Here is a 27919-nt window from a genome sequence, read left to right on the forward strand (position 1 = left end):
TAGTTTCTAGTTGTCACTGAAACCATTTGGGTTAGTGGAGGGTATTTATGCATAGAAGATATTCTTTGGATTCTTGAATAGTTTCTAGTTGTCACTGAAACCATTTGGGTTAGTGAAGGGTATTTATGCATAGAAGAACTTCTTTGGATTCTTGAATAGTTTCTAGTTGTCACTGAAACCATTTGGGTTAGTGGAGGGTATTTATGCATAGAAGATATTCTTTGGGTTCTTGAATAGTTTTTAGTAGTCACTGAAACCATTTGGGTTAGTGGAGGGTATTTATGCATAGAAGAACTTCTTTGGATTCTTGAATAGTTTCTAGTTGTCACTGAAATCATTTGGGTTAGTGGAGGGTATTTATGCATAGAAGATATTCTTTGGATTCTTGAATAGTTTCTAGTTGTCACTGAAACCATTTGGGTTAGTGGAGGGTATTTATGCATAGAAGATATTCTTTGGGTTCTTGAATAGTTTTTAGTAGTCACTGAAACCATTTGGGTTAGTGGAGGGTATTTATGCATAGAAGATATTCTTTGGGTTATTGAATAGTTTCTAGTTGTCACTGAAACCATTTGGGTTAGTGGAGGGTATTTAATCATAGAAGAACTTCTTTGGATTCTTGAATAGTTTTTAGTTGTCACTGAAATCATTTGGGTTAGTGGAGGGTATTTATGCATAGAAGATATTCTTTGGATTCTTGAATAGTTTCTAGTTGTCACTGAAACCATTTGGGTTAGTGGAGGGTATTTATGCATAGAAGATATTCTTTGGATTCTTGAATAGTTTCTAGTTGTCACTGAAACCATTTGGGTTAGTGGAGGGTATTTATGCATAGAAGATATTCTTTGGGTTCTTGAATAGTTTTTAGTAGTCACTGAAACCATTTGGGTTAGTGGAGGGTATTTATGCATAGAAGAACTTCTTTGGATTCTTGAATAGTTTCTAGTTGTCACTGAAATCATTTGCGTTAGTGGAGGGTATTTATGCATAGAAGATATTCTTTGGATTCTTGAATAGTTTCTAGTTGTCACTGAAATCATTTGGGTTAGTGGAGGGTATTTATGCATAGAAGATATTCTTTGGGTTCTTGAATATTTTTAGTTGTCACTGAAACCATTTGGGTTAGTGGAGGGTATTTATGCATAGAAGATATTCTTTGGATTCTTGAATTGTTTCTAGTTGTCACTGAAATCATTTGGGTTAGTGGAGGGTATTTATGCATAGAAGATATTCTTTGGATTCTTGAATAGTTTCTAGTTGTCACTGAAATCATTTGGGTTAGTGGAGGGTATTTATGCATAGAAGATATTCTTTGGATTCTTGAATAGTTTCTAGTTGTCACTGAAATCATTTGGGTTAGTGGAGGGTATTTATGCATAGAAGATATTCTTTGGGTTCTTGAATATTTTTAGTTGTCACTGAAACCATTTGGGTTAGTGGAGGGTATTTATTCATAGAAGATATTCTTTGGGTTATTGAATAGTTTCAAGTTGTCACTGAAACCATTTGGGTTAGTGGAGGGTATTTATGCATAGAAGAACTTCTTTGGATTCTTGAATAGTTTTTAGTTGTCACTGAAATCATTTGGGTTAGTGGAGGGTATTTATGCATAGAAGATATTCTTTGGATTCTTGAATAGTTTCTAGTTGTCACTGAAATCATTTGGGTTAGTGGAGGGTATTTATGCATAGAAGATATTCTTTGGATTCTTGAATAGTATCTTGTTGTCACTGAAATCATTTGGGTTAGTGGAGGGTATTTATGCATAGAAGATATTCTTTGGGTTCTTGAATATTTTTAGTTGTCACTGAAACCATTTGGGTTAGTGGAGGGTATTTATGCATAGAAGATATTCTTTGGGTTATTGAATAGTTTCTAGTTGTCACTGAAACCATTTGGGTTAGTGGAGGGTATTTATGCATAGAAGATATTCTTTGGATTCTTGAATAGTTTCTAGTAGTCACTGAAATCATTTGGGTTAGTGGAGGGTATTTATGCATAGAAGATATTCTTTGGATTCTTGAATAGTTTCTAGTTGTCACTTAAACCATTTGGGTTAGTGGAGGGTATTTATGCATAGAAGATATTCTTTGGATTCTTGAATAGTTTTTAGTAGTCACTGAAACCATTTGGGTTAGTGGAGGGTATTTATGCATAGAAGAACTTCTTTGGATTCTTGAATAGTTTCTAGTTGTCACTGAAACCATTTGGGTTAGTGGAGGGTATTTATGCATAGAAGATATTCTTTGGATTCTTGAATAGTTTCTAGTTGTCACTGAAATCATTTGGGTTAGTGGAGGGTATTTATGCATAGAAGATATTCTTTGGGTTCTTGAATATTTTTAGTAGTCACTGAAATCATTTGGGTTAGTGGAGGGTATTTATGCATAGAAGATATTCTTTGGATTCTTGAATAGTTTCTAGTTGTCACTGAAATCATTTGGGTTAGTGGAGGGTATTTATGCATAGAAGATATTCTTTGGATTCTTGAATAGTTTCTAGTTGTCACTGAAATCATTTGGGTTAGTGGAGGGTATTTATGCATAGAAGAACTTCTTTGGATTCTTGAATAGTTTTTAGTAGTCACTGAAACCATTTGGGTTAGTGGAGGGTATTTATGCATAGAAGAACTTCTTTGGATTCTTGAATAGTTTCTAGTTGTCACTGAAACCATTTGGGTTAGTGGAGGGTATTTATGCATAGAAGAACTTCTTTGGATTCTTGAATAGTTTCTAGTTGTCACTGAAACCATTTGGGTTAGTGGAGGGTATTTATGCATAGAAGATATTCTTTGGATTCTTGAATAGTTTCTAGTTGTCACTGAAATCATTTGGGTTAGTGGAGGGTATTTATGCATAGAAGATATTCTTTGGATTCTTGAATAGTTTCTAGTTGTCACTGAAATCATTTGGGTTAGTGGAGGGTATTTATGCATAGAAGATATTCTTTGGATTCTTGAATAGTTTCTAGTTGTCACTGAAATCATTTGGGTTAGTGGAGGGTATTTATGCATAGAAGATATTCTTTGGGTTCTTGAATATTTTTAGTTGTCACTGAAACCATTTGGGTTAGTGGAGGGTATTTATGCATAGAAGATATTCTTTGGATTCTTGAATAGTTTCTAGTTGTCACTGAAATCATTTGGGTTAGTGGAGGGTATTTATGCATAGAAGATATTCTTTGGGTTCTTGAATATTTTTAGTTGTAACTGAAACCATTTGGGTTAGTGGAGGGTATTTATGCATAGAAGATATTCTTTTGATTCTTGAATAGTTTCTAGTTGTCACTGAAACCATTGTGTTAGTGGAGGGTATTTATGCATAGAAGATATTCTTTGGGTTCTTGAGTAGTTTTTAGTTGTCACTGAAACCATTTGGGTTAGTGGAGGGTATTTATGCATAGAAGAACTTCTTTGGATTCTTGAATAGTTTCTAGTTGTCACTGAAATCATTTGGGTTAGTGGAGGGTATTTATGCATAGAAGATATTCTTTGGATTCTTGAATAGTTTCTAGTTGTCACTGAAATACTTTGGGTTAGTGGAGGGTATTTATGCATAGAAGATATTCTTTGGGTTCTTGAATATTTTTAGTTGTCACTGAAACCATTTGGGTTAGTGGAGGGTATTTATGCATAGAAGAACTTCTTTGGATTCTTGAATAGTTTCTAGTTGTCACTGAAATCATTTGGGTTAGTGGAGGGTATTTATGCATAGAAGATATTCTTTGGATTCTTGAATAGTTTCTAGTTGTCACTGAAATCATTTGGGTTAGTGGAGGGTATTTATGCATAGAAGATAGTCTTTGGATTCTTGAATAGTTTTTAGTTGTCACTGAAACCATTTGGGTTAGTGGAGGGTATTTATGCATAGAAGAACTTCTTTGGATTCTTGAATAGTTTCTAGTTGTCACTGAAATAATTTGGGTTAGTGGAGGGTATTTATGCATAGAAGATATTCTTTGGATTCTTGAATAGTTTCTAGTTGTCACTGAAACCATTTGGGTTAGTGGAGGGTATTTATGCATAGAAGATATTCTTTGGATTCTTGAATAGTTTCTAGTTGTCACTGAAACCATTTGGGTTAGTGGAGGGTATTTATGCATAGAAGATATTCTTTGGGTTCTTGAATAGTTTTTAGTAGTCACTGAAACCATTTGGGTTAGTGGAGGGTATTTATGCATAGAAGAACTTCTTTGGATTCTTGAATAGTTTCTAGTTGTCACTGAAATCATTTGGGTTAGTGGAGGGTATTTATGCATAGAAGATATTCTTTCGATTCTTGAATAGTTTCTAGTTGTCATTGAAATCATTGTGGTTAGTGGAGGGTATTAATGCATAGAAGATATTCTTTGGGTTCTTGAATATTTTTAGTTGTCACTGAAACCATTTGGGTTAGTGGAGGGTATTTATGCATAGAAGATATTCTTTGGATTCTTGAATAGTTTCTAGTTGTCACTGAAATCATTTGGGTTAGTGGAGGGTATTTATGCATAGAAGATATTCTTTGGATTCTTGAATAGTTTCTAGTTGTCACTGAAATCATTTGGGTTAGTGGAGGGTATTTATGCATAGAAGATATTCTTTGGATTCTTGAATAGTTTCTAGTTGTCACTGAAATCATTTGGGTTAGTGGAGGGTATTTATGCATAGAAGATATTCTTTGGGTTCTTGAATATTTTTAGTTGTCACTGAAACCATTTGGGTTAGTGGAGGGTATTTATGCATAGAAGATATTCTTTGGATTCTTGAATAGTTTTTAGTAGTCACTGAAACCATTTGGGTTAGTGGAGGGTATTTATGCATAGAAGAACTTCTTTGGATTCTTGAATAGTTTCTAGTTGTCACTGAAACCATTTGGGTTAGTGGAGGGTATTTATGCATAGAAGATATTCTTTGGATTCTTGAATAGTATCTTGTTGTCACTGAAATCATTTGGGTTAGTGGAGGGTATTTATGCATAGAAGATATTCTTTGGGTTCTTGAATATTTTTAGTTGCTACTGAAACCATTTGGGTTAGTGGAGGGTATTTATGCATAGAAGATATTCTTTGGATTCTTGAATAGTTTCTAGTTGTCACTGAAATCATTTGGGTTAGTGGAGGGTATTTATGCATAGAAGATATTCTTTGGATTCTTGAATAGTTTCTAGTTGTCACTGAAATCATTTGGGTTAGTGGAGGGTATTTATGCATAGAAGATATTCTTTGGATTCTTGAATAGTTTCTAGTTGTCACTGAAATCATTTGGGTTAGTGGAGGGTATTTATGCATAGAAGATATTCTTTGGGTTCTTGAATATTTTTAGTTGTCACTGAAACCATTTGGGTTAGTGGAGGGTATTTATGCATAGAAGATATTCTTTGGATTCTTGAACAGTTTCTAGTTGTCACTGAAATCATTTGGGTTAGTGGAGGGTATTAATGCATAGAAGATATTCTTTGAGTTCTTGAATATTATTAGTAGTCACTGAAACCATTTGGGTTAGTGGAGGGTATTAATGCATAGAAGATATTCTTTGAGTTCTTGAATATTATTAGTAGTCACTGAAACCATTTGGGTTAGTGGAGGGTATTAATGCATAGAAGATATTCTTTGAGTTCTTGAATATTTTTAGTAGTCACTGAAACCATTTGGGTTAGTGGAGGGTATTAATGCATAGAAGATATTCTTTGAGTTCTTGAATATTATTAGTAGTCACTGAAACCATTTGGGTTAGTGGAGGGTATTAATGCATATAAGATATTCTTTGAGTTCTTGAATATTATTAGTAGTCACTGAAATCATTTGGGTTAGTGGAGGGTATTAATGCATAGAAGATATTCTTTGAGTTCTTGAATATTTTTAGTAGTCACTGAAACCATTTGGGTTAGTGGAGGGTATTTATGCATAGAAGATATTCTTTGAGTTCTTGAATATTTTTAGTAGTCACTGAAACCATTTGGGTTAGTGGAGGGTATAAATGCATAGAAGATATTCTTTGAGTTCTTGAATATTTTTAGTAGTCACTGAAACCATTTGGGTTAGTGGAGGGTATAAATGCATAGAAGATATTCTTTGAGTTCTTGAATATTTTTAGTAGTCACTGAAACCATTTGGGTTAGTGGAGGGTATAAATGCATAGAAGATATTCTTTGAGTTCTTGAATATTTTTAGTAGTCACTGAAACCATTTGGGTTAGTGGAGGGTATAAATGCATAGAAGATATTCTTTGAGTTCTTGAATATTTTTAGTAGTCACTGAAACCATTTGGGTTAGTGGAGGGTATTAATGCATAGAAGATATTCTTTGAGTTCTTGAATATTTTTAGTAGTCACTGAAACCATTTGGGTTAGTGGAGGGTATAAATGCATAGAAGATATTCTTTGAGTTCTTGAATATTTTTAGTAGTCACTGAAACCATTTGGGTTAGTGGAGGGTATTTATGCATAGAAGATATTCTTTGAGTTCTTGAATATTTTTAGTAGTCACTGAAACCATTTGGGTTAGTGGAGGGTATAAATGCATAGAAGATATTCTTTGAGTTCTTGAATATTTTTAGTAGTCACTGAAACCATTTGGGTTAGTGGAGGGTATTTATGCATAGAAGATATTCTTTGAGTTCTTGAATATTTTTAGTAGTCACTGAAACCATTTGGGTTAGTGGAGGGTATAAATGCATAGAAGATATTCTTTGAGTTCTTGAATATTTTTAGTAGTCACTGAAACCATTTGGGTTAGTGGAGGGTATAAATGCATAGAAGATATTCTTTGAGTTCTTGAATATTTTTAGTAGTCACTGAAACCATTTGGGTTAGTGGAGGGTATTTATGCATAGAAGATATTCTTTGAGTTCTTGAATATTTTTAGTAGTCACTGAAACCATTTGGGTTAGTGGAGGGTATAAATGCATAGAAGATATTCTTTGAGTTCTTGAATATTTTTAGTAGTCACTGAAACCATTTGGGTTAGTGGAGGGTATTTATGCATAGAAGATATTCTTTGAGTTCTTGAATATTTTTAGTAGTCACTGAAACCATTTGGGTTAGTGGAGGGTATTTATGCATAGAAGATATTCTTTGAGTTCTTGAATATTTTAAGTAGTCACTGAAACCATTTGGGTTAGTGGAGGGTATTAATGCATAGAAGATATTCTTTGAGTTCTTGAATATTTTTAGTAGTCACTGAAACCATTTGGGTTAGTGGAGGGTATAAATGCATAGAAGATATTCTTTGAGTTCTTGAATATTTTTAGTAGTCACTGAAACCATTTGGGTTAGTGGAGGGTATAAATGCATAGAAGATATTCTTTGAGTTCTTGAATATTTTTAGTAGTCACTGAAACCATTTGGGTTAGTGGAGGGTATAAATGCATAGAAGATATTCTTTGAGTTCTTGAATATTTTTAGTAGTCACTGAAACCATTTGGGTTAGTGGAGGGTATAAATGCATAGAAGATATTCTTTGAGTTCTTGAATATTTTTAGTAGTCACTGAAACCATTTGGGTTAGTGGAGGGTATTTATGCATAGAAGATATTCTTTGAGTTCTTGAATATTTTTAGTAGTCACTGAAACCATTTGGGTTAGTGGAGGGTATTAATGCATAGAAGATATTCTTTGAGTTCTTGAATATTATTAGTAGTCACTGAAACCATTTGGGTTAGTGGAGGGTATTAATGCATAGAAGATATTCTTTGAGTTCTTGAATATTTTTAGTAGTCACTGAAACCATTTGGGTTAGTGGAGGGTATTAATGCATAGAAGATATTCTTTGAGTTCTTGAATATTTTTAGTAGTCACTGAAACCATTTGGGTTAGTGGAGGGTATTAATGCATAGAAGATATTCTTTGAGTTCTTGAATATTTTTAGTAGTCACTGAAACCATTTGGGTTAGTGGAGGGTATTAATGCATATAAGATATTCTTTGGGTTCTTGAATATTATTAGTAGTCACTGAAACCATTTGGGTTAGTGGAGGGTATTAATGCATAGAAGATATTCTTTGGGTTCTTGAATATTTTTAGTAGTCACTGAAACCATTTGGGTTAGTGGAGGGTATTAATGCATATAAGATATTCTTTGAGTTCTTTAATATTTTTAGTAGTCACTGAAACCATTTGGGTTAGTGGAGGGTATTAATGCATAGAAGATATTCTTTGGGTTCTTGAATATTTTTAGTAGTCACTGAAACCATTTGGGTTAGTGGAGGGTATTAATGCATAGAAGATATTCTTGGGGTTCTTGAATATTTTTAGTAGTCACTGAAACCATTTGGGTTAGTGGAGGGTATTAATGCATATAAGATATTCTTTGAGTTCTTGAATATTTTTAGTAGTCACTGAAACCATTTGGGTTAGTGGAGGGTATTAATGCATATAAGATATTCTTTGAGTTCTTGAATATTATTAGTAGTCACTGAAACCATTTGGGTTAGTGGAGGGTATTAATGCATAGAAGATATTCTTTGAGTTCTTGAATATTATTAGTAGTCACTGAAACCATTTGGGTTAGTGGAGGGTATTAATGCATATAAGATATTCTTTGAGTTCTTGAATATTATTAGTAGTCACTGAAACCATTTGGGTTAGTGGAGGGTATTAATGCATATAAGATATTCTTTGAGTTCTTGAATATTTTTAGTAGTCACTGAAACCATTTGGGTTAGTGGAGGGTATTAATGCATAGAAGATATTCTTTGGGTTCTTGAATATTTTTAGTAGTCACTGAAACCATTTCGGTTAGTGGAGGGTATTAATGCATAGAAGATATTCTTTGGGTTCTTGAATATTTTTAGTAGTCACTGAAACCATTTGGGTTAGTGGAGGGTATTAATGCATATAAGATATTCTTTGAGTTCTTGAATATTTTTAGTAGTCACTGAAACCATTTGGGTTAGTGGAGGGTATTAATGCATATAAGATATTCTTTGAGTTCTTGAATATTTTTAGTAGTCACTGAAACCATTTGGGTTAGTGGAGGGTATTAATGCATAGAAGATATTCTTTGAGTTCTTGAATATTATTAGTAGTCACTGAAACCATTTGGGTTAGTGGAAGGTATTAATGCATATAAGATATTCTTTGAGTTCTTGAATATTTTTAGTAGTCACTGAAACCATTTGGGTTAGTGGAGGGTATTAATGCATAGAAGATATTCTTTGAGTTCTTGAATATTTTTAGTAGTCACTGAAACCATTTGGGTTAGTGGAGGGTATTTATGCATAGAAGATATTCTTTGAGTTCTTGAATATTATTAGTAGTCACTGAAACCATTTGGGTTAGTGGAGGGTATTAATGCATAGAAGATATTCTTTGGGTTCTTGAATAGTTTTTAGTAGTCACTGAAACCATTTGGGTTAGTGGAGGGTATTAATGCATAGAAGATATTCTTTGAGTTCTTGAATATTATTAGTAGTCACTGAAACCATTTGGGTTAGTGGAGGGTATTAATGCATAGAAGATATTCTTTGAGTTCTTGAATATTTTTAGTAGTCACTGAAACCATTTGGGTTAGTGGAGGGTATTTATGCATAGAAGATATTCTTTGGGTTCTTGAATATTTTTAGTAGTCACTGAAACCATTTGGGTTAGTGGAGGGTATTAATGCATAGAAGATATTCTTTGGGTTCTTGAATATTATTAGTAGTCACTGAAACCATTTGGGTTAGTGGAGGGTATTAATGCATAGAAGATATTCTTTGGGTTCTTGAATATTTTTAGTAGTCACTGAAACCATTTGGGTTAGTGGAGGGTATTAATGCATATAAGATATTCTTTGAGTTCTTGAATATTTTTAGTAGTCACTGAAACCATTTGGGTTAGTGGAGGGTATTAATGCATATAAGATATTCTTTGAGTTCTTGAATATTTTTAGTAGTCACTGAAACCATTTGGGTTAGTGGAGGGTATTAATGCATAGAAGATATTCTTTGGGTTCTTGAATATTATTAGTAGTCACTGAAACCATTTGGGTTAGTGGAGGGTATTAATGCATAGAAGATATTCTTTGGGTTCTTGAATATTTTTAGTAGTCACTGAAACCATTTGGGTTAGTGGAGGGTATTAATGCATATAAGATATTCTTTGAGTTCTTGAATATTTTTAGTAGTCACTGAAACCATTTGGGTTAGTGGAGGGTATTAATGCATATAAGATATTCTTTGAGTTCTTGAATATTTTTAGTAGTCACTGAAACCATTTGGGTTAGTGGAGGGTATTAATGCATATAAGATATTCTTTGAGTTCTTGAATATTTTTAGTAGTCACTGAAACCATTTGGTTTAGTGGAGGGTATTAATGCATATAAGATATTCTTTGAGTTCTTGAATATTTTTAGTAGTAACTGAAACCATTTGGGTTAGTGGAGGGTATTAATGCATAGAAGATATTCTTTGAGTTCTTGAATATTATTAGTAGTCACTGAAACCATTTGGGTTAGTGGAGGGTATTAATGCATATAAGATATTCTTTGAGTTCTTGAATATTTTTAGTAGTCACTGAAACCATTTGGGTTAGTGGAGGGTATTAATGCATAGAAGATATTCTTTGGGTTCTTGAATATTTTTAGTAGTCACTGAAACCATTTGGGTTAGTGGAGGGTATTAATGCATAGAAGATATTCTTTGGGTTCTTGAATATTATTAGTAGTCACTGAAACCATTTGGGTTAGTGGAGGGTATTAATGCATAGAAGATATTCTTTGAGTTCTTGAATATTATTAGTAGTCACTGAAACCATTTGGGTTAGTGGAGGGTATTAATGCATATAAGATATTCTTTGAGTTCTTGAATATTTTTAGTAGTCACTGAAACCATTTGGGTTAGTGGAGGGTATTAATGCATAGAAGATATTCTTTGGGTTCTTGTAATATTTTTAGTAGTCACTGAAACCATTTGGGTTAGTGGAGGGTATTAATGCATAGAAGATATTCTTTGGGTTCTTGAATATTTTTAGTAGTCACTGAAACCATTTGGGTTAGTGGAGGGTATTAATGCATAGAAGATATTCTTTGAGTTCTTGAATATTTTTAGTAGTCACTGAAACCATTTGGGTTAGTGGAGGGTATTAATGCATATAAGATATTCTTTGAGTTCTTGAATATTTTTAGTAGTCACTGAAACCATTTGGGTTAGTGGAGGGTATTAATGCATAGAAGATATTCTTTGAGTTCTTGAATAATATTAGTAGTCACTGAAACCATTTGGGTTAGTGGAGGGTATTAATGCATATAAGATATTCTTTGAGTTCTTGAATATTTTTAGTAGTCACTGAAACCATTTGGGTTAGTGAAGGGTATTAATGCATAGAAGATATTCTTTGAGTTCTTGAATATTTTTAGTAGTCACTGAAACCATTTGGGTTAGTGGAGGGTATTTATGCATAGAAGATATTCTTTGAGTTCTTGAATATTATTAGTAGTCACTGAAACCATTTGGGTTAGTGGAGGGTATTAATGCATAGAAGATATTCTTTGGGTTCTTGAATAGTTTTTAGTAGTCACTGAAACCATTTGGGTTAGTGGAGGGTATTAATGCATAGAAGATATTCTTTGAGTTCTTGAATATTTTTAGTAGTCACTGAAACCATTTGGGTTAGTGGAGGGTATTTATGCATAGAAGATATTCTTTGAGTTCTTGAATATTTTTAGTAGTCACTGAAACCATTTGGGTTAGTGGAGGGTATTTATGCATAGAAGATATTCTTTGGGTTCTTGAATATTTTTAGTAGTCACTGAAACCATTTGGGTTAGTGGAGGGTATTAATGCATAGAAGATATTCTTTGAGTTCTTGAATATTTTTAGTAGTCACTGAAACCATTTGGGTTAGTGGAGGGTATTTATGCATAGAAGATATTCTTTGAGTTCTTGAATATTTTTAGTAGTCACTGAAACCATTTGGGTTAGTGGAGGGTATAAATGCATAGAAGATATTCTTTGAGTTCTTGAATATTTTTAGTAGTCACTGAAACCATTTGGGTTAGTGGAGGGTATTTATGCATAGAAGATATTCTTTGAGTTCTTGAATATTTTTAGTAGTCACTGAAACCATTTGGGTTAGTGGAGGGTATTAATGCATAGAAGATATTCTTTGAGTTCTTGAATATTTTTAGTAGTCACTGAAACCATTTGGGTTAGTGGAGGGTATTTATGCATAGAAGATATTCTTTGAGTTCTTGAATATTTTTAGTAGTCACTGAAACCATTTGGGTTAGTGGAGGGTATAAATGCATAGAAGATATTCTTTGAGTTCTTGAATATTTTTAGTAGTCACTGAAACAATTTGGGTTAGTGGAGGGTATAAATGCATAGAAGATATTCTTTGAGTTCTTGAATATTTTTAGTAGTCACTGAAACCATTTGGGTTAGTGGAGGGTATAAATGCATAGAAGATATTCTTTGAGTTCTTGAGTATTTTTAGTAGTCACTGAAACCATTTGGGTTAGTGGAGGGTATAAATGCATAGAAGATATTCTTTGAGTTCTTGAATATTTTTAGTAGTCACTGAAACCATTTGGGTTAGTGGAGGGTATAAATGCATAGAAGATATTCTTTGAGTTCTTGAATATTTTTAGTAGTCACTGAAACCATTTGGGTTAGTGGAGGGTATTTATGCATAGAAGATATTCTTTGAGTTCTTGAATATTTTTAGTAGTCACTGAAACCATTTGGGTTAGTGGAGGGTATTAATGCATAGAAGATATTTTTTGAGTTCTTGAATATTATTAGTAGTCACTGAAACCATTTGGGTTAGTGGAGGGTATTAATGCAAAGAAGATATTCTTTGAGTTCTTGAATATTTTTAGTAGTCACTGAAACCATTTGGGTTAGTGGAGGGTATTAATGCATAGAAGATATTCTTTGAGTTCTTGAATATTTTTAGTAGTCACTGAAACCATTTGGGTTAGTGGAGGGTATTAATGCATAGAAGATATTCTTTGAGTTCTTGAATATTTTTAGTAGTCACTGAAACCATTTGGGTTAGTGGAGGGTATTAATGCATAGAAGATATTCTTTGGGTTCTTAAATATTATTAGTAGTCACTGAAACCATTTGGGTTAGTGGAGGGTATTAATGCATAGAAGATATTCTTTGGGTTCTTGAATATTTTTAGTAGTCACTGAAACCATTTGGGTTAGTGGAGGGTATTAATGCATATAAGATATTCTTTGAGTTCTTGAATATTTTTAGTAGTCACTGAAACCATTTGGGTTAGTGGAGGGTATTAATGCATATAAGATATTCTTTGAGTTCTTGAATATTTTTAGTAGTCACTGAAACCATTTGGGTTAGTGGAGGGTATTAATGCATAGAAGATATCCTTTGGGTTCTTGAATATTATTAGTAGTCACTGAAACCATTTGGGTTAGTGGAGGGTATTAATGCATAGAAGATATTCTTTGGGTTCTTGAATATTTTTAGTAGTCACTGAAACCATTTGGGTTAGTGGAGGGTATTAATGCATATAAGATATCCTTTGAGTTCTTGAATATTTTTAGTAGTCACTGAAACCATTTGGGTTAGTGGAGGGTATTAATGCATATAAGATATTCTTTGAGTTCTTGAATATTTTTAGTAGTCACTGAAACCATTTGGGTAAGTGGAGGGTATTAATGCATAGAAGATATTCTTTGAGTTCTTGAATATTTTTAGTAGTCACTGAAACCATTTGGGTTAGTGGAGGGTATTAATGCATATAAGATATTCTTTGAGTTCTTGAATATTTTTAGTAGTCACTGAAACCATTTGGGTTAGTGGAGGGTATTAATGCATAGAAGATATTCTTTGAGTTCTTGAATATTATTAGTAGTCACTGAAACCATTTGGGTTAGTAGAGGGTATTAATGCATATAAGATATTCTTTGAGTTCTTGAATATTTTTAGTAGTCACTGAAACCATTTGGGTTAGTGGAGGGTATTAATGCATAGAAGATATTCTTTGAGTTCTTGAATATTTTTAGTAGTCACTGAAACCATTTGGGTTAGTGGAGGGTATAAATGCATAGAAGATATTCTTTGGGTTCTTGAATATTTTTAGTAGTCACTGAAACCATTTGGGTTAGTGGAGGGTATTAATGCATATAAGATATTCTTTGAGTTCTTGAATATTTTTAGTAGTCACTGAAACCATTTGGGTTAGTGGAGGGTATTAATGCATATAAGATATTCTTTGAGTTCTTGAATATTATTAGTAGTCACTGAAACCATTTGGGTTAGTGGAGGGTATTAATGCATAGAAGATATTCTTTGAGTTCTTGAATCTTATTAGTAGTCACTGAAACCATTTGGGTTAGTGGAGGGTATTAATGCATATAAGATATTCTTTGAGTTCTTGAATATTATTAGTAGTCACTGAAACCATTTGGGTTAGTGGAGGGTATTAATGCATATAAGATATTCTTTGAGTTCTTGAATATTTTTAGTAGTCACTGAAACCATTTGGGTTAGTGGAGGGTATTAATGCATAGAAGATATTCTTTGGGTTCTTGAATATTTTTAGTAGTCACTGAAACCATTTGGGTTAGTGGAGGGTATTAATGCATAGAAGATATTCTTTGGGTTCTTGAATATTTTTAGTAGTCACTGAAACCATTTGGGTTAGTGGAGGGTATTAATGCATAGAAGATATTCTTTGGGTTCTTGAATATTTTTAGTAGTCACTGAAACCATTTGGGTTAGTGGAGGGTATTAATGCATATAAGATATTCTTTGAGTTCTTGAATATTTTTAGTAGTCACTGAAACCATTTGGGTTAGTGGAAGGTATTAATGCATATAAGATATTCTTTGAGTTCTTGAATATTTTTAGTAGTCACTGAAACCATTTGGGTTAGTGGAGGGTATTAATGCATATAAGATATTCTTTGAGTTCTTGAATATTATTAGTAGTCACTGAAACCATTTGGGTTAGTGGAGGGTATTAATGCATATAAGATATTCTTTGAGTTCTTGAATATTTTTAGTAGTCACTGAAACCATTTGGGTTAGTGGAGGGTATTAATGCATAGAAGATATTCTTTGGGTTCTTGAATATTTTTAGTAGTCACTGAAACCATTTGGGTTAGTGGAGGGTATTAATGCATAGAAGATATTCTTTGGGTTCTTGAATATTTTTAGTAGTCACTGAAACCATTTGGGTTAGTGGAGGGTATTCATGCATAGAAGATATTCTTTGGGTTCTTGAATATTTTTAGTAGTCACTGAAACCATTTGGGTTAGTGGAGGGTATTAATGCATAGAAGATATTCTTTGGGTTCTTGAATATTTTTAGTAGTCACTGAAACCATTTGGGTTAGTGGAGGGTATTAATGCATATAAGATATTCTTTGAGTTCTTGAATATTTTTAGTAGTCACTGAAACCATTTGGGTTAGTGGAAGGTATTAATGCATATAAGATATTCTTTGAGTTCTTGAATATTTTTAGTAGTCACTGAAACCATTTGGGTTAGTGGAGGGTATTAATGCATAGAAGATATTCTTTGAGTTCTTGAATATTATTAGTAGTCACTGAAACCATTTGGGTTAGTGGAGGGTATTAATGCATATAAGATATTCTTTGAGTTCTTGAATATTTTTAGTAGTCACTGAAACCATTTGGGTTAGTGGAGGGTATTAATGCATAGAAGATATTCTTTGAGTTCTTGAATATTTTTAGTAGTCACTGAAACCATTTGGGTTAGTGGAGGGTATTTATGCATAGAAGATATTCTTTGAGTTCTTGAATATTATTAGTAGTCACTGAAACCATTTGGGTTAGTGGAGGGTATTAATGCATAGAAGATATTCTTTGGGTTCTTGAATAGTTTTTAGTAGTCACTGAAACCATTTGGGTTAGTGGAGGGTATTAATGCATAGAAGATATTCTTTGAGTTCTTGAATATTTTTAGTAGTCACTGAAACCATTTGGGTTAGTGGAGGGTATTTATGCATAGAAGATATTCTTTGAGTTCTTGAATATTTTTAGTAGTCACTGAAACCATTTGGGTTAGTGGAGGGTATTTATGCATAGAAGATATTCTTTGGGTTCTTGAATATTTTTAGTAGTCACTGAAACCATTTGGGTTAGTGGAGGGTATTAATGCATAGAAGATATTCTTTGAGTTCTTGAATATTTTTAGTAGTCACTGAAACCATTTGGGTTAGTGGAGGGTATTTATGCATAGAAGATATTCTTTGAGTTCTTGAATATTTTTAGTAGTCACTGAAACCATTTGGGTTAGTGGAGGGTATTAATGCATAGAAGATATTCTTTGGGTTCTTGAATATTTTTAGTAGTCACTGAAACCATTTGGGTTAGTGGAGGGTATTAATGCATAGAAGATATTCTTTGAGTTCTTGAATATTTTTAGTAGTCACTGAAACCATTTGGGTTAGTGGAGGGTATTTATGCATAGAAGATATTCTTTGAGTTCTTGAATATTTTTAGTAGTCACTGAAACCATTTGGGTTAGTGGAGGGTATTAATGCATAGAAGATATTCTTTGGGTTCTTGAATATTATTAGTAGTCACTGAAACCATTTGGGTTAGTGGAGGGTATTAATGCATAGAAGATATTCTTTGAGTTCTTGAATATTTTTAGTCGTCACTGAAACCATTTTGGTTAGTGGGGGGTATTAATGCATAGAAGATATTCTTTGAGTTCTTGAATATTATTAGTAGTCACTGAAACCATTTGGGTTAGTGGAGGGTATTAATGCATAGAAGATATTCTTTGGGTTCTTGAATATTTTTAGTAGTCACTGAAACCATTTGGGTTAGTGGAGGGTATTAATGCATATAAGATATTCTTTGAGTTCTTGAATATTTTTAGTAGTCACTGAAACCATTTGGGTTAGTGGAGGGTATTTATGCATAGAAGATATTCTTTGAGTTCTTGAATATTTTTAGTAGTCACTGAAACCATTTGGGTTAGTGGAGGGTATTAATGCATAGAAGATATTCTTTGAGTTCTTGAATATTATTAGTAGTCACTGAAACCATTTGGGTTAGTGGAGGGTATTAATGCATATAAGATATTCTTTGGGTTCTTGAATATTATTAGTAGTCACTGAAACCATTGGGTTAGTGGAGGGTATTAATGCATAGAAGATATTCTTTGAGTTCTTGAATATTATTAGTAGTCACTGAAACCATTTGGGTTAGTGGAGGGTATTAATGCATAGAAGATATTCTTTGGGTTCTTGAATATTATTAGTAGTCACTGAAACCATTTGGGTTAGTGGAGGGTATTAATGCATATAAGATATTCTTTGAGTTCTTGAATATTTTTAGTAGTCACTGAAACCATTTGGGTTAGTGGAGGGTATTAATGCATATAAGATATTCTTTGAGTTCTTGAATATTTTTAGTAGTCACTGAAACCATTTGGGTTAGTGGAGGGTATTAATGCATAGAAGATATTCTTTGAGTTCTTGAATATTATTAGTAGTCACTGAAACCATTTGGGTTAGTGGAGGGTATTAATGCATATAAGATATTCTTTGAGTTCTTGAATATTTTTAGTAGTCACTGAAACCATTTGGGTTAGTGGAGGGTATTAATGCATATAAGATATTCTTTGAGTTCTTGAATATTTTTAGTAGTCACTGAAACCATTTGGGTTAGTGGAGGGTATTAATGCATAGAAGATATTCTTTGAGTTCTTGAATATTATTAGTAGTCACTGAAACCATTTGGGTTAGTGGAGGGTATTAATGCATATAAGATATTCTTTGAGTTCTTGAATATTTTTAGTAGTCACTGAAACCATTTGGGTTAGTGGAGGGTATTAATGCATAGAAGATATTCTTTGAGTTCTTGAATATTTTTAGTAGTCACTGAAACCATTTGGGTTAGTGGAGGGTATTTATGCATAGAAGATATTCTTTGAGTTCTTGAATATTTTTAGTAGTCACTGAAACCATTTGGGTTAGTGGAGGGTATTAATGCATAGAAGATATTCTTTGAGTTCTTGAATATTATTAGTAGTCACTGAAACCATTTGGGTTAGTGGAGGGTATTAATGCATATAAGATATTCTTTGGGTTCTTGAATATTATTAGTAGTCACTGAAACCATTTGGGTTAGTGGAGGGTATTAATGCATAGAAGATATTCTTTGAGTTCTTGAATATTATTAGTAGTCACTGAAACCATTTGGGTTAGTGGAGGGTATTAATGCATAGAAGATATTCTTTGGGTTCTTGAATATTATTAGTAGTCACTGAAACCATTTGGGTTAGTGGAGGGTATTAATGCATATAAGATATTCTTTGAGTTCTTGAATATTTTTAGTAGTCACTGAAACCATTTGGGTTAGTGGAGGGTATTAATGCATATAAGATATTCTTTGAGTTCTTGAATATTTTTAGTAGTCACTGAAACCATTTGGGTTAGTGGAGGGTATTAATGCATAGAAGATATTCTTTGAGTTCTTGAATATTATTAGTAGTCACTGAAACCATTTGGGTTAGTGGAGGGTATTAATGCATATAAGATATTCTTTGAGTTCTTGAATATTTTTAGTAGTCACTGAAACCATTTGGGTTAGTGGAGGGTATTAATGCATATAAGATATTCTTTGAGTTCTTGAATATTTTTAGTAGTCACTGAAACCATTTGGGTTAGTGGAGGGTATTAATGCATAGAAGATATTCTTTGAGTTCTTGAATATTATTAGTAGTCACTGAAACCATTTGGGTTAGTGGAGGGTATTAATGCATATAAGATATTCTTTGAGTTCTTGAATATTTTTAGTAGTCACTGAAACCATTTGGGTTAGTGGAGGGTATTAATGCATAGAAGATATTCTTTGAGTTCTTGAATATTTTTAGTAGTCACTGAAACCATTTGGGTTAGTGGAGGGTATTTATGCATAGAAGATATTCTTTGAGTTCTTGAATATTATTAGTAGTCACTGAAACCATTTGGGTTAGTGGAGGGTATTAATGCATAGAAGATATTCTTTGGGTTCTTGAATAGTTTTTAGTAGTCACTGAAACCATTTGGGTTAGTGGAGGGTATTAATGCATAGAAGATATTCTTTGAGTTCTTGAATATTTTTAGTAGTCACTGAAACCATTTGGGTTAGTGGAGGGTATTTATGCATAGAAGATATTCTTTGAGTTCTTGAATATTTTTAGTAGTCACTGAAACCATTTGGGTTAGTGGAGGGTATTAATGCATAGAAGATATTCTTTGGGTTCTTGAATATTTTTAGTAGTCACTGAAACCATTTGGGTTAGTGGAGGGTATTTATGCATAGAAGATATTCTTTGAGTTCTTGAATATTTTTAGTAGTCACTGAAACCATTTGGGTTAGTGGAGGGTATTAATGCATAGAAGATATTCTTTGGGTTCTTGAATATTTTTAGTAGTCACTGAAACCATTTGGGTTAGTGGAGGGTATTAATGCATAGAAGATATTCTTTGAGTTCTTGAATATTTTTAGTAGTCACTGAAACCATTTGGGTTAGTGGAGGGTATTTATGCATAGAAGATATTCTTTGAGTTCTTGAATATTTTTAGTAGTCACTGAAAGCATTTGGGTTAGTGGAGGGTATTAATGCATAGAAGATATTCTTTGGGTTCTTGAATATTTTTAGTAGTCACTGAAACCATTTGGGTTAGTGGAGGGTATTAATGCATAGAAGATATTCTTTGAGTTCTTGAATATTTTTAGTAGTCACTGAAACCATTTGGGTTAGTGGAGGGTATTTATGCATAGAAGATATTCTTTGAGTTCTTGAATATTTTTAGTAGTCACTGAAACCATTTGGGTTAGTGGAGGGTATTAATGCATAGAAGATATTCTTTGGGTTCTTGAATATTATTAGTAGTCACTGAAACCATTTGGGTTAGTGGAGGGTATTAATGCATAGAAGATATTCTTTGAGTTCTTGAATATTTTTAGTAGTCACTGAAACCATTTGGGTTAGTGGAGGGTATTAATGCATAGAAGATATTCTTTGAGTTCTTGAATATTTTTAGTAGTCACTGAAACCATTTGGGTTAGTGGAGGGTATTTATGCATAGAAGATATTCTTTGAGTTCTTGAATATTTTTAGTAGTCACTGAAACCATTTGGGTTAGTGGAGGGTATTAATGCATAGAAGATATTCTTTGGGTTCTTGAATATTTTTAGTAGTCACTGAAACCATTTGGGTTAGTGGAGGGTATTAATGCATAGAAGATATTCTTTGAGTTCTTGAATATTTTTAGTAGTCACTGAAACCATTTGGGTTAGTGGAGGGTATTTATGCATAGAAGATATTCTTTGAGTTCTTGAATATTTTTAGTAGTCACTGAAACCATTTGGGTTAGTGGAGGGTATTAATGCATAGAAGATATTCTTTGGGTTCTTGAATATTATTAGTAATCACTGAAACCATTTGGGTTAGTGGAGGGTATTAATGCATAGAAGATATTCTTTGAGTTCTTGAATATTTTTAGTAGTCACTGAAACCATTTGGGTTAGTGGAGGGTATTAATGCATAGAAGATATTCTTTGGGTTCTTGAATATTATTAGTAGTCACTGAAACCATTTTGGTTAGTGGAGGGTATTAATGCATAGAAGATATTCTTTGAGTTCTTGAATATTTTTAGTAGTCACTGAAACCATTTGGGTTAGTGGAGGGTATTAATGCATAGAAGATATTCTTTGAGTTCTTGAATATTATTAGTAGTCACTGAAACCATTTGGGTTAGTGGAGGGTATTAATGCATAGAAAATATTCTTTGAGTTCTTGAATATTATTAGTAGTCACTGAAACCATTTGGGTTAGTGGAGGGTATTAATGCATAGAAGATATGCTTTGAGTTCTTGAATATTTTTAGTAGTCACTGAAACCATTTGGGTTAGTGGAGGGTATTAATGCATAGAAGATATTCTTTGAGTTCTTGAATATTATTAGTAGTCACTGAAACCATTTGGGTTAGTGGAGGGTATTAATGCATAGAAGATATTCTTTGAGTTCTTGAATATTATTAGTAGTCACTGAAATCATTTGGGTTAGTGGAGGGTATTAATGCATAGAAGATATTCTTTGGGTTTTTGAATATTTTTAGTAGTCACTGAAACCATTTGGGTTAGTGGAGGGTATTAATGCATAGACGATATTCTTTGGGTTCTTGAATATTTTTAGTAGTCACTGAAACCATTTGGGTTAGTGGAGGGTATTAATGCATAGAAGATATTCTTTGAGTTCTTGAATATTATTAGTAGTCACTGAAACCATTTGGGTTAGTGGAGGGTATTAATGCATAGAAGATATTCTTTGGGTTCTTGAATATTTTTAGTAGTCACTGAAACCATTTGGGTTAGTGGAGGGTATTAATGCATAGAAGATATTCTTTGGGTTCTTGAATATTATTAGTAGTCACTGAAACCATTTGGGTAAGTGGAGGGTATTAATGCATAGAAGATATTCTTTGAGTTCTTGAATATTATTAGTAGTCACTGAAACCATTTGGGTTAGTGGAGGGTATTAATGCATAGAAGATATTCTTTGGGTTCTTGAATATTATTAGTAGTCACTGAAACGATTTGGGTTAGTGGAGGGTATTAATGCATAGAAGATATTCTTTGAGTTCTTGAATATTATTAGTAGTCACTGAAACCATTTGGGTTAGTGGAGGGTATTAATGCATAGAAGATATTCTTTGGGTTCTTGAATATTATTAGTAGTCACTGAAACCATTTGGGTTAGTGGAGGGTATTAATGCATAGAAGATATTCTTTGAGTTCTTGAATATTTTTAGTAGTCACTGAAACCATTTGGGTTAGTGGAGGGTATTAATGCATAGAAGATATTCTTTGAGTTCTTGAATATTTTTAGTAGTCACTGAAACCATTTGGGTTAGTGGAGGGTATTAATGCAGAGAAGATATTCTTTGAGTTCTTGAATATTATTAGTAGTCACTGAAACCATTTGGGTTAGTGGAGGGTATTAATGCATAGAAGATATTCTTTGAGTTCTTTAATATTTTTAGTAGTCACTGAAACCATTTGGGTTAGTGGAGGGTATTAATGCATAGAAGATATTCTTTGAGTTCTTGAATATTATTAGTAGTCACTGAAACCATTTGGGTTAGTGGAGGGTATTAATGCATAGAAGATATTCTTTGAGTTCTTGAATATTATTAGTAGTCACTGAAACCATTTGGGTTAGTGGAGGGTATTAATGCATAGTAGATATTCTTTGAGTTCTTGAATATTTTTAGTAGTCACTGAAACCATTTGGGTTAGTGGAGGGTATTAATGCATAGAAGATATTCTTTGAGTTCTTGAATATTTTTAGTAGTAACTGAAACCATTTGGGTTAGTGGAGGGTATTAATGCATAGAAGATATTCTTTGAGTTCTTGAATATTTTTAGTAGTCACTGAAACCATTTGGGTTAGTGGAGGGTATTAATGCATAGAAGATATTCTTTGAGTTCTTGAATATTATTAGTAGTCACTGAAACCATTTGGGTTAGTGGAGGGTATTAATGCATAGAAGATATTCTTTGAGTTCTTGAATATTTTTAGTAGTCACTGAAACCATTTGGGTTAGTGGAGGGTATTAATGCATAGAAGATATTCTTTGAGTTCTTGAATATTATTAGTAGTCACTGAAACCATTTGGGTTAGTGGAGGGTATTAATGCATAGAAGATATTCTTTGAGTTCTTGAATATTTTTAGTAGTCACTGAAACCATTTGGGTTAGTGGAGGGTATTAATGCATAGAAGATATTCTTTGAGTTCTTGAATATTTTTAGTAGTCACTGAAACCATTTGGGTTAGTGGAGGGTATTAATGCATAGAAGATATTCTTTGAGTTCTTGAATATTTTTAGTAGTCACTGAAACCATTTGGGTAAGTGGAGGGTAATGATGCATAGAAGATATTCTTTGAGTTCTTGAATATTATTAGTAGTCACTGAAACCATTTGGGTTAGTGGAGGGTATTAATGCATAGAAGATATTCTTTGAGTTCTTGAATATTTTTAGTAGTCACTGAAACCATTTGGGTTAGTGGAGGGTATTAATGCATAGAAGATATTCTTTGAGTTCTTGAATATTATTAGTAGTCACTGAAACCATTTGGGTTAGTGGAGGGTATTAATGCATATAAGATATTCTTTGAGTTCTTGAATATTTTTAGTAGTCACTGAAACCATTTGGGTTAGTGGAGGGTATTAATGCATAGAAGATATTCTTTGAGTTCTTGAATATTATTAGTAGTCACTGAAACCATTTGGGTTAGTGGAGGGTATTAATGCATAGTAGATATTCTTTGAGTTCTTGAATATTTTTAGTAGTCACTGAAACCATTTGGGTTAGTGGAGGGTATTAATGCATAGAAGATATTCTTTGAGTTCTTGAATATTTTTAGTAGTCACTGAAACCATTTGGGTTAGTGGAGGGTATTAATGCATAGAAGATATTCTTTGAGTTCTTGAATATTATTAGTAGTCACTGAAACCATTTGGGTTAGTGGAGGGTATTAATGCATAGAAGATATTCTTTGGGTTCTTGAATATTATTAGTAGTCACTGAAACCATTTGGTTTAGTGGAGGGTATTAATGCATAGAAGATATTCTTTGAGTTCTTGAATATTATTAGTAGTCACTGAAACCATTTGGGTTAGTGGAGGGTATTAATGCATATAAGATATTCTTTGAGTTCTTGAATATTATTAGTAGTCACTGAAACCATTTGGGTTAGTGGAGGGTATTAATGCATAGAAGATATTCTTTGAGTTCTTGAATATTATTAGTAGTCACTGAAACCATTTGGGTTAGTGGAGGGTATTAATGCATAGAAGATATTCTTTGGGTTCTTGAATATTATTAGTAGTCACTGAAACCATTTGGGTTAGTGGATGGTATTAATGCATAGAAGATATTCTTTGAGTTCTTGAATATTTTTAGTAGTCACTGAAACCATTTGGGTTAGTGGAGGGTATTAATGCATAGAAGATATTCTTTGAGTTCTTGAATATTTTTAGTAGTCACTGAAACCATTTGGGTTAGTGGAGGGTATTAATGCATAGAAGATATTCTTTGAGTTCTTGAATATTATTAGTAGTCACTGAAACCATTTGGGTTAGTGGAGGGTATTAATGCATAGAAGATATTCTTTGAGTTCTTGAATATTATTAGTAGTCACTGAAACCATTTGGGTTAGTGGAGGGTATTAATGCATAGAAGATATACTTTGAGTTCTTGAATATTATTAGTAGTCACTGAAACCATTTGGGTTAGTGGAGGGTATTAATGCATAGAAGATATTCTTTGAGTTCTTGAATATTTTTAGTAGTCACTGAAACCATTTGGGTTAGTGGAGGGTATTAATGCATAGAAGATATTCTTTGAGTTCTTGAATATTATTAGTAGTCACTGAAACCATTTGGGTTAGTGGAGGGTATTAATGCATATAAGATATTCTTTGAGTTCTTGAATATTTTTAGTAGTCACTGAAACCATTTGGGTTAGTGGAGGGTATTAATGCATAGAAGATATTCTTTGAGTTCTTGAATATTATTAGTAGTCACTGAAACCATTTGGGTTAGTGGAGGGTATTAATGCATAGAAGATATTCTTTGAGTTCTTGAATATTATTAGTAGTCACTGAAACCATTTGGGTTAGTGGAGGGTATTAATGCATAGTAGATATTCTTTGAGTTCTTGAATATTTTTAGTAGTCACTGAAACCATTTGGGTTAGTGGAGGGTATTAATGCATAGAAGATATTCTTTGAGTTCTTGAATATTTTTAGTAGTCACTGAAACCATTTGGGTTAGTGGAGGGTATTAATGCATAGAAGATATTCTTTGAGTTCTTGAATATTTTTAGTAGTCACTGAAACCATTTGGGTTAGTGGAGGGTATTAATGCATAGAAGATATTCTTTGAGTTCTTGAATATTATTAGTAGTCACTGAAACCATTTGGGTTAGTGGAGGGTATTAATGCATAGAAGATATTCTTTGAGTTCTTGAATATTTTTAGTAGTCACTGAAACCATTTGGGTTAGTGGAGGGTATTAATGCATAGAAGATATTCTTTGAGTTCTTGAATATTATTAGTAGTCACTGAAACCATTTGGGTTAGTGGAGGGTATTAATGCATAGAAGATATTCTTTGAGTTCTTGAATATTTTTAGTAGTCACTGAAACCATTTGGGTTAGTGGAGGGTATTAATGCATAGAAGATATTCTTTGAGTTCTTGAATATTTTTAGTAGTCACTGAAACCATTTGGGTTAGTGGAGGGTATTAATGCATAGAAGATATTCTTTGAGTTCTTGAATATTTTTAGTAGTCACTGAAACCATTTGGGTTAGTGGAGGGTAATGATGCATAGAAGATATTCTTTGAGTTCTTGAATATTATTAGTAGTCACTGAAACCATTTGGGTTAGTGGAGGGTATTAATGCATAGAAGATATTCTTTGAGTTCTTGAATATTTTTAGTAGTCACTGAAACCATTTGGGTTAGTGGAGGGTATTAATGCATAGAAGATATTCTTTGAGTTCTTGAATATTATTAGTAGTCACTGAAACCATTTGGGTTAGTGGAGGGTATTAATGCATATAAGATATTCTTTGAGTTCTTGAATATTTTTAGTAGTCACTGAAACCATTTGGGTTAGTGGAGGGTATTAATGCATAGAAGATATTCTTTGAGTTCTTGAATATTATTAGTAGTCACTGAAACCATTTGGGTTAGTGGAGGGTATTAATGCATAGTAGATATTCTTTGTTTTCTTGAATATTTTTAGTAGTCACTGAAACCATTTGGGTTAGTGGAGGGTATTAATGCATAGAAGATATTCTTTGAGTTCTTGAATATTTTTAGTAGTCACTGAAACCATTTGGGTTAGTGGAGGGTATTAATGCATAGAAGATATTCTTTGAGTTCTTGAATATTTTTAGTAGTCACTGAAACCATTTGGGTTAGTGGAGGGTATTAATGCATAGAAGATATTCTTTGAGTTCTTGAATATTATTAGTAGTCACTGAAACCATTTGGGTTAGTGGAGGGTATTAATGCATAGAAGATATTCTTTGAGTTCTTGAATATTTTTAGTAGTCACTGAAACCATTTGGGTTAGTGGAGGGTATTAATGCATAGAAGATATTCTTTGAGTTCTTGAATATTTTTAGTAGTCACTGAAACCATTTGGGTTAGTGGAGGGTATTAATGCATAGAAGATATTCTTTGAGTTCTTGAATATTTTTAGTAGTCACTGAAACCATTTGGGTTTGTGGAGGGTATTAATGCATAGAAGATATTCTTTGAGTTCTTGAATATTTTTAGTAGTCACTGAAACCATTTGGGTTAGTGGAGGGTATTAATGCATAGAAGATATTCTTTGAGTTCTTGAATATTTTTAGTAGTCACTGAAACCATTTGGGTTAGTGGAGGGTATTAATGCATAGAAGATATTCTTTGAGTTCTTGAATATTATTAGTAGTCACTGAAACCATTTGGGTTAGTGGAGGGTATTAATGCATAGAAGATATTCTTTGAGTTCTTGAATATTTTTAGTAGTCACTGAAACCATTTGGGTTAGTGGAGGGTATTAATGCATAGAAGATATTCTTTGAGTTCTTGAATATTATTAGTAGTCACTGAAACCATTTGGGTTAGTGGAGGGTATTAATGCATAGAAGATATTCTTTGAGTTCTTGAATATTTTTAGTAGTCACTGAAACCATTTGGGTTAGTGGAGGGTATTAATGCATAGAAGATATTCTTTGAGTTCTTGAATATTTTTAGTAGTCACTGAAACCATTTGGGTTAGTGGAGGGTATTAATGCATAGAAGATATTCTTTGAGTTCTTGAATATTTTTAGTAGTCACTGAAACCATTTGGGTTAGTGGAGGGTAATGATGCATAGAAGATATTCTTTGAGTTCTTGAATATTATTAGTAGTCACTGAAACCATTTGGGTTAGTGGAGGGTATTAATGCATAGAAGATATTCTTTGAGTTCTTGAATATTTTTAGTAGTCACTGAAACCATTTGGGTTAGTGGAGGGTATTAATGCATAGAAGATATTCTTTGAGTTCTTGAATATTATTAGTAGTCACTGAAACCATTTGGGTTAGTGGAGGGTATTAATGCATATAAGATATTCTTTGAGTTCTTGAATATTTTTAGTAGTCACTGAAACCATTTGGGTTAGTGGAGGGTATTAATGCATAGAAGATATTCTTTGAGTTCTTGAATATTATTAGTAGTCACTGAAACCATTTGGGTTAGTGGAGGGTATTAATGCATAGTAGATATTCTTTGTTTTCTTGAATATTTTTAGTAGTCACTGAAACCATTTGGGTTAGTGGAGGGTATTAATGCATAGAAGATATTCTTTGAGTTCTTGAATATTTTTAGTAGTCACTGAAACCATTTGGGTTAGTGGAGGGTATTAATGCATAGAAGATATTCTTTGAGTTCTTGAATATTTTTAGTAGTCACTGAAACCATTTGGGTTAGTGGAGGGTATTAATGCATAGAAGATATTCTTTGAGTTCTTGAATATTATTAGTAGTCACTGAAACCATTTGGGTTAGTGGAGGGTATTAATGCATAGAAGATATTCTTTGAGTTCTTGAATATTTTTAGTAGTCACTGAAACCATTTGGGTTAGTGGAGGGTATTAATGCATAGAAGATATTCTTTGAGTTCTTGAATATTTTTAGTAGTCACTGAAACCATTTGGGTTAGTGGAGGGTATTAATGCATAGAAGATATTCTTTGAGTTCTTGAATATTTTTAGTAGTCACTGAAACCATTTGGGTTTGTGGAGGGTATTAATGCATAGAAGATATTCTTTGAGTTCTTGAATATTTTTAGTAGTCACTGAAACCATTTGGGTTAGTGGAGGGTATTAATGCATAGAAGATATTCTTTGAGTTCTTGAATATTTTTAGTAGTCACTGAAACCATTTGGGTTAGTGGAGGGTAATGATGCATAGAAGATA

At 32.7% G+C, this 27919-nt stretch overlaps 1 protein-coding gene across 1 annotated transcript in view; it reads right to left on the reverse strand.

Moving 5' to 3' along the window:
• LOC145276741 (autophagy-related protein 101-like) overlaps nucleotides 1-27919 on the reverse strand; it is a 225175-nt gene that overhangs the window by 26885 nt on the left and 170371 nt on the right. The gene's annotated exons all lie outside the window — the stretch shown is intronic.

The sequence above is a fragment of the Euprymna scolopes genome, chromosome 5 (assembly GCF_053919585.1).
Source record: "Euprymna scolopes isolate OS-2025 chromosome 5, ASM5391958v1, whole genome shotgun sequence".
Taxonomy (NCBI): Eukaryota; Metazoa; Mollusca; class Cephalopoda; order Sepiida; family Sepiolidae; genus Euprymna; species Euprymna scolopes.